Source organism: Mus caroli, chromosome 14 (genome assembly GCF_900094665.2).
Source record: "Mus caroli chromosome 14, CAROLI_EIJ_v1.1, whole genome shotgun sequence".
Taxonomy (NCBI): domain Eukaryota; kingdom Metazoa; phylum Chordata; class Mammalia; order Rodentia; family Muridae; genus Mus; species Mus caroli.
In genome coordinates, this window is record NC_034583.1 from 12,620,403 (window position 1) to 12,628,857 (window position 8,455).

The following is an 8,455-nucleotide window of genomic DNA, read 5'->3' on the forward strand; positions in this document are numbered from 1 at the left end:
AAAAAAAAACACCAAAACAAAAAAACAAAAACAAAAGACAACCTGAGCATAGATTAATTTCTGGTACGATAAAATGTTGAATTAGAATCATGGCTCATAAGCCTCCTTACTGGCCTGGCTGGCCCCTTATGCTGCCTTTTTATAAGACCTACTGTGGGGCCATGTATAGTAAATTACTTATAAGACCTACTCTGGGGCCATGTATAGTAAATTACTTCTGTTAAGCTAATTACCCTCAGGACTCGGTATTTACCCCTTAGCCGAGATCAGAGGTTTGAAAATAACTTTAAAAAAATGGGGAAATGAAATGATCAAGGTAAGACCATTCTGTCCTGTTTCCATGTTGTGTCTGCTTAGACTGTTGTGTCTCCACCCTCTATGCTTCCCACAACGGCCACACCTGCCTTGGCAGTACACCTGAGATTTCCATGGCACTGACTACGCTATAGATATATTAGCCAGAATAATTGGCAAGTTGTATCTAAAATACTCACTATGCTCTTGCTCTGCCAGAAATGAACATTTCAAGGTTACCCTGACCCTTGTCTAACTGATGTATCTTTGTGTTTTTTTTTTTCTTTTAAAATGCTATATTCCTAAATTTAAACACAAAGATACTTTTTGAAGGCTCAAGTCTGCTCTTGGTCTGGCCATCAAGAAAAAGGACTTAAAACTTTTCATTGGCCTACTCGGTGCTGCTGGCAGTAACTATCCCAAGTGGATGGTTATACCACTGACCTCCACCAAGAATTCCCAGCTCAAGCTCCTTCTTGGGCCTCGGCTCTCCCTCCCCTGCCTCCCTTCAGGACCAGAGATTCATTCTTGTTCAACAGCTGTGCCATGAGCCGCAACCCAGGCATTGGCTTGCTTTGCCTTCAGGGCCAGCTGGATCCCCGGAGAAGCAGCCTTCATTTGTAATGGTTTCTTTTTCCCCACTTCTATCATTTCCCAACCTTTCAGGCATTGAGTTGATTAAATCCAGAGCAAGAAATAGGCCAGGTCTTCTGTTCCACAAAAACTAATTACCTTCCCCTTCCCCTGTTCTTTGCTGAGGTGGTTGCCTTTCCTTTCTTCTCTGGGGCACATTCCTGATGTTGGTATCTGTCAGGTGGCTTGGGTCCCAGATGTCAGCACAGGTTCATGTCCTGAGACAGTTGTCCCTCTGTCAGTGGAGGAGCTGAAGAACGCAGCCAGGCAGCTCTGCTCAGCCTCTGACACAGTGGCTGCCTTTATTTCTACTCATGATTTCTACTCTCTTATTTGGTGGGGGTTACACCTGTTCTGTGGCATTTTCCAGCTACCTGCAGAGAGGCCAGAGCTGATATGTCTAAACCCACTTATTCCTTTTTCATTCCTTTTTCAAACCATTCATGGGTCAACTAACTGACCCAAAGTCTAGTGAAGCATCAGACTAGAAAGTCTTTCTCTTCTCTGTATTCAGTGGTTTTGGTCACAATCTAAGGAGAAGGGCTTAGGTGTCAAGTTGAGGAGGAGTGGGGCTTGTAATGGTGACTTTGGGTTGTTATTTTTTGCTGGACTGACTAGCACCTAGGAGATAAGAAAAACCCGGATGGGAGAGTGTTTGCACAGAGGATCAACTAAAGGCATGGCATCTACCCTGAAAGTGGGTGGCATCATCCCATAGTTTTGTTACCCCAATAGAAAAAAATGGAGCAATGAAGAAAATCAGGACATGATGAAGTCTTTCTCCCTCTCTTCTAGCTAGCTGCTATCATGGGAGCTGCAATGGAGTGTGACCCCTGGGAAAAGACAAGACTAAATCCAATTATAATTAAACGATTTATTGATTAGCTGCTATCAGGATGAACAATCTCTAAGTCAATTTTGCAGTTTCCATGAAGAAGGGGTGTGGGGAATTGTTGAGGTTTGGTCTTCTGCTATGTACTATAGTGCTAAGTACCTGCCCTCAGGCCTGGCTGCCCCCAGGGCTGAGAGAATCTGCACATAGACCTAAGTGATGCTATGTAACTTTGCCCCCACCCCCAATTTATCCCTGATTGTTGAATAAAGATGCCTACAGCCTATAGCTGGGCAGAAGAGTGTTTGGCTTCTGGGCTTGGGGTCCTAGGAGAGACCAGGAGGAAGAGGAAGAAGGTGGAAAGTGAAAAAAGACGCCATGGTGTAGGAATCCTGAAAATATGACCATGAGGACTGAGTAATTGGGAGTTAAGAGCTGCCCAGATGGAACATGGCAAGTTATAACTTGGGGTTATTGATGGGAAAGTAGATTTAATAGCTTAGAGCATAGCTATCTGCCCAGCTCCAGTGCTGATTAAAGGCTTGTCATAAATATAAAAGTTGTGTTGTCTTTTACTGGGAACTGAATGATCAAGGTGAGATAGAAACCTCCGATTGAGGTTAAATATTACTACAACAGGGAATAACATTTAAAGAGGGGGGGAACCATGTGAAGACCTTCAGTGATTTAAGGGGGGGAACCATGTGAAGACCTTCAGTGATTTAAGGGGGGGACCATGTGAAGACCTTCAGTGATTTAAGGGGGGGAACCATGTGAAGACCTTCAGTGATTTAAGGAGGGGAACCATGTGAAGACCTTCAGTATCTATACAAGAAAGTAAAAACTTCTGTTTTGCTAACTTAAGTAGTTAAGGCAACTTAAGATAGCCTTTGGGTATGTATAAGCAAGTTACAGAAGCAAAAAGTAGTTAGTCCTAACAATAGATAGTCACAGCTGTACTTTTTTGGAGGAGGGGGACACTGAATCAGAATTACAAGGAAGTTATCTTCCAGGGACTGAAGTCAGAGGAAAATGGCTCAAAAGCCATTTGGTATTCAAAAATACCAAGATGGATGCCTAGCATAAAATGGAGTTTCTTTAGCCACATCATTTCCTACTATCTCTAAATCATATGAATCAAATCATTGGTTCACATTTATGTAGGGATAAAGACTGATATTTTAATTGTCAGTCAATCAGATCTAAGCTCCCTTACATCTTAAGTAACCCTTTTTATAACTCTCCAATTTTAACAGGTATTTGAAGGTGTCTAGAGGCCAGCATGAGCTTTGATGTGCTGAGCACTGTAGACAGCCATTTGTTTCTTTTGACAGTGATAGGAACATGTCTTCTTTGGTAGAGGGGAACTGGTTTTCTTTGGACCTAACATTTCAGACTTTTGTTAATGATAAAGGATGATGTAGTCCTCATCTAGGACATCGTCAGGCCCAGAAAGGCTGGGATGATGGACAAAGGCCTGGAGGGGGCCAGGGGACATCTGGTTTGTTGTACAGGTTTTGTTGGGCCATCTGAGGCTAGTGAAGTATGGGTGGCTTTGGAATAGTATGAAATGCTGGTCCAAAGCTAGGGCTCAACTGGTAGGAAGTTTTGTCAGAAGTATCGGGCTTACATTGACTTCAAGCCCAGGCACTTGCTGGTTTGGAAGGGCCACCTGAGGCTGGTATGTTTGGAGCAGTTTGGAGGCTTAGTTGATTGGAAATCTACTGGAACAATTATATAGACTTCCTTAGGAAGAGAAGTTAAAGCTTAAGAACTTAAAGGAAAATCCTACATTTGGACATTTTAGGCCCATTATCCTGGTAGTTGGGGGAGTGGAGGAGTCCTGAGACTACAGGAGAGTTGGAGAGAGATCCTACCCTCAGGGACAGGCAGCTGGGGAACTTAGCTGGAGCCCATTAAACCTGTGAGAGGCAGACCCAAGGCTTACGAGGACTCCCACAATTTCTTGAAGCTTACGTGATTGTGATTGTTTTTAGTTCACAAAAAGAGATAAACGTTTTAGCTCTATTAGCATTACCACTGTTTGTAACCTGTACTAAGTCCACATTATAGGAAAATCAGCTAACAGGCCTCTGTAAGACAGCCAGAGTAGACTCACACGTTTGAGTCACAGCTAAAGCTGTGGCTTTGGGTTAAAAACATGAAGATTTTTTCCATTGTCCAGAGAGCTAGAAATATAGAGATTGTAGAGATGTTTTTAGCCAATGAGAAGCACCCTTATGTCTATATTTAGAAGACAACCAAAGACAAATTAAAATCTTGAGCTTGTGACTGAATAGTAAGGAGTCAGTGCCCTACCAGCTTATCAGAACTCCACTGACGAATATTAAAACTCTCAACTTTTGAAGTCTTAGTAAAGTATACCATAGAACGGAGTAAGAAATCAAAAATATTTTCTATTTTTCTGTATACCTTAAATCTTTTTCTTATACTGTTACAATTTGCTTTTACATACTTTAAATCATTTTCTCAGACCCCCAGGGAACTTCCTTAAGTGTTCATATCTACAGACCTTTATACTCCTTAACACACTTCCTTGGACACTCAGAACTTGTAGACTTTTAACCATTTTTTATCTAATCATTTATCAGACATGAGTAGTTATTACTGAGAGCAGCCACTGCAAAGCAAGTTCTTTTTAAATAAAGGAGCAGTAAAGCGCTACATCTGGAACCTGTTTATCCTTTAATATGAAGACTGTTAGCAAGGCAAACCTACCAACCTTTCTCAGCAGGAGACATAGTAGCTCCTAGGAGACAGCAAGGCCTGATTTTTACATATGAAATGAACTTAGCGGACTGCAGCCTTGGGGAAAGGAGCAGGTTGCCTGTTGCTGTTAAACTAACAAAGCTCAGTTAGCCATCAGAGATCTGAGAAGAATAAATTATAGCAGGAAGCATAATCCAAAAGGCCCATATACCAGTTAAAATGACAGAGACTTGTCCATTACCTAGACAGTCACCCCATCAGGCTCCAGTGGTGCTTCACTGTGGGCAGAGGTCCCAGGACAGTGGCAGTCTTTGGCTGCCAGGCCCAGAAGATCTGAGAGGCTTTCCTGTGGAGAAGGGACTTGGAAGACTGACTCACCTTTTATAGGCAAAGTGCTGTGATCAACTCTCCAAAGTTTGGGCTGGGTCCTGGTGGCCAGTAAGGCACTTGAGGCAGTTTAATCCAATGGTTAGCGTTGCCATAATCCTGGTGGAGTCATTGTGCCCCCTTCTTTAGAGACCTTGGGGTCACTGCTAGGAACTGGAGTCTGTCTTTCATAGTAAGCTTTTTTCATTAAACATTTTAAATGCAATATTCAGTAGCTCTCTGAGAAGTCTGAGTACCATTATCTATTAAGTATATATGAGCTAAACAAACTTTTTTGTTTTTAGTTACTTGCTTAAGGTTTAATGCAGAGAGCTAAATTAAAAGCTTGTCCCTGAAAATGAATTACAATTGTACTTAGCATGATTACAAACATAGTTTTGAGCACATTAAAGAATGTGATCATTTATAAGATGACTGAATATTAACTTCCATGCCCTAATTATGCTTAATAGTTTATTAGATGTTAGCCGCTTTAATAAGATTAAGATTTGACAGTCTTATCCATGTTAAGTTTTAGTCTCAGAAATTATAATTTTTGAATGGAAGCTTTCTTAGTATCAAAATGAAATGTAAGTCATAAATGTAGCCCATAGAGAGACTGGGGATTTAAAAACTATAAATGTAATTTATAGAGAGATCGGAAACCTTATTTTGATTTTTGTATTTTTTTTTATTCTTTCATAGTACACCATTACAAACTATTATACTTTTTTGTATGACTCAGTTTATCCAAATAATTAAGGCTTAATGAAGTTAGCAAAGATAAAGAAGCTAGGTCTACATCTTTATTTCAGTTATTGTTAATCTGGGTAGACAGAACCTTGGAATTTATGAACCTTATTTATCAAATATATCTTATTTGTTAAACATATATATTTTTTATTTTAAAATTTTAAGACAAAAATTATCACATAAAAATCTATCCTAATCCAAAATATCTTAGGGACCTGTAGCTGTCTCCTTAGTCTAGAAAGATGACCAGAATTGATTTCAAGTTACATATAAGCATGAATAGCAAATTATGATTACCTATTTTTAATTTTTTGTTTGTTTGTTTGTTTTTGTTTTTCAAGACAGGGTTTCTCTGTATAGCTCTGGCTGTCCTGGAACTCACTTTGTAGACCAGGCTGGCCTCGAACTCAGAAATCTGCCTGCCTCTGCCTCCCAAGTGCTGGGATTAAAGGCGTGAGTCACCACACCCAGCCCTATTTTTAATTATTAACCTTTTTATTAAAAATTTTAAGCTAAAGTTTTTGCTTGGAATTTTATAGGTCCTCCGCACCCTCACCTTGAAATGGTCTTACAGATCCTGAGAAAGAAAGTTTCTGTTTTAGCAAAAGTTTGAGTATCCATTATCTTGAGCGAGGGAACAATTTTGTAAACAGGAACCAAGAAAGGGGCAGAAGCCAAAGAGCTGGACATCGACAATTATATTTAACCATGCTAATTGTTGTATAAACCTTTTTTTAGTTGAAATAATATGGGGCACTGATAAATTATTTCTCTGTTGTTGAAATGAACCTATTCAAGCCAGATTTAAATATATATAATGCCAGTTTATTAGGAAACCGCTCTTGGGCAAGTTCACTGGCCTCCAAGGACTGAAGCCAGGGAAGCTGCCAAGAAGAGGGAGAGAGGGGAGGGGAAAGAGAGAGAGAGAAAGTGACAGAAGTGGGGTGGAAAGAAAGCAACAGAGGGAGACAAAAAATGTCTGGACTATATAGGGAAGAGTCTCTGGGGTGGGAGGGACAGGCATACTTGCCCCTGGACTGGAGAGGTCAGGGTTGGGAACAGGGTATACCAGATAGGGACTGAGGAATGCTGGGACAACCTGGAGGCCAGGCCTGCCTTAGTATATAAATTATGCACCTCAGCTCCTTATCCCAGGTCTGAAATCCAACAGTAACAAATAAATATACCATTTGTTGTAAGAATTTTGTTTCTGGAGGGGTGTGTTTTATATAATATCTAGAGCCTTTACCCATTACATATAACAACAGCTTTCCCATAGTTGCTTAGGTAGGCTTCATCCTAATTTTTAGTTTTTTAGCATGTATACCCTAGTTTCTCCAGAAAACCTTGAGGCTTCATGCAGTTAGGGCCCAACTTCACATAACCAGCTGACAGGAGCCAGCTGGCAAAAAAGCTAGAAAAAAAAATTTTTTTTTAAATAAGAGTGAGGAAAAAGGATCTCAAACAGGAGGGTGTAGAGAAGTACCTGATGTATCTGTAGGACTTTAATGGCAGGTCCCTGCAAGCCAATGAAAGGGACAGAGCAAGCTTCAGTGGGGAGTTAGTGTAGAGGCAGCCAGGAACAATCTATCCCAGAAATCCTGAAAATGTTACATGGAGCTCAGAGGCTATTTGGCTGTGCTCAGTTCAATTCCTATCTGTGAAACAAAACTTGAAAAGATAAATACAACAGACAACAGAGAACAGAAGAAGACAGTACAACAACACAATCAGAAAGAAAAAAAGATGAACTCAGACATATGTTCACTTATACACTAAAACCAAAAGGACAGTAGGGTGTCCCCTCCATCCCAGAGACTAGGTCTATAATCTTGCTTTTTGTTTCTCCAAATGTCTAGATTCCAAAGTAGGACAGAACAACTCACTGATAGGTCCAAACTTTAGAAGCACATTCTTACTTTCAATTTATAAATTTGTGGCAGTTGCAATCTGGGATCCCTGGAGCCTATCCAGTCCACTTTGGGTTTGTTCCCTGTGGGGCTTATCCCAGACCCCTAGCCCTGAGTCTGAGGTCTCCCAGGGATCTTGCTGGGGCCTCCAAACATCACGGCGTTTGTGATCCCTGGAAAAGACCCAGGAAAAGAGTTAATCCAACTATAACTTTAAAATTTATTGTCTAGCTGCTAGAAGGACAAACAATCTATGAGTCAAATTTGAGATTGTTGTGAAGGAGGGGCATGCAGAAGGACTTTTAAAGGGAAAAACCTTCAATATCTATGTAAATAAGTAAAAACTGTTTTGTTCTGCTAAATTAAGTAGTTAAGGCAATTCAAAACAATTTGTGTATCTGTGTAAGCAAGTTACAGAAGTAAAAAATCAGTTAGTCATATCATAACAAGTAGATAGTCATAGCTGTCCATTTCTGGATGGTGGTCACTGAATCAGGGTTACTGGGAACTTATCTTTCAGGGAGTGGAGTCAGAGACAAATGGCTGGCAAGTACCAAGATGAATGCTTAGCATATAATGGAGCTTCATTAGCCATACAGAATCATTTTGGTGGCCCAAGCTTTCCTCACTACAGTCAAAACCTCTGAAAATGAGAGCCAAATAAACCTTTCCCTTATAAACTGTTATGCCAGGCATTTTGTCATAATAACACAGTCTGACTAATATATCCACTAAGGCACTGAGACCTTTCCACCCACCAAGCCACTTTCTTAGTGAAAGTCCTTGGTCTCTGCTATCTCAAGCAAAATGTTCCAACTATTAGTCCTTTTGCATCCAGTTATCACCATGCGGCTGGGGTGAAATTCTAAGTACCAAGTCAAATCTCCTAAGTACCGAGTCAAATCTCCTAAGTACCGAGTCAAATCTCCTAAGTACC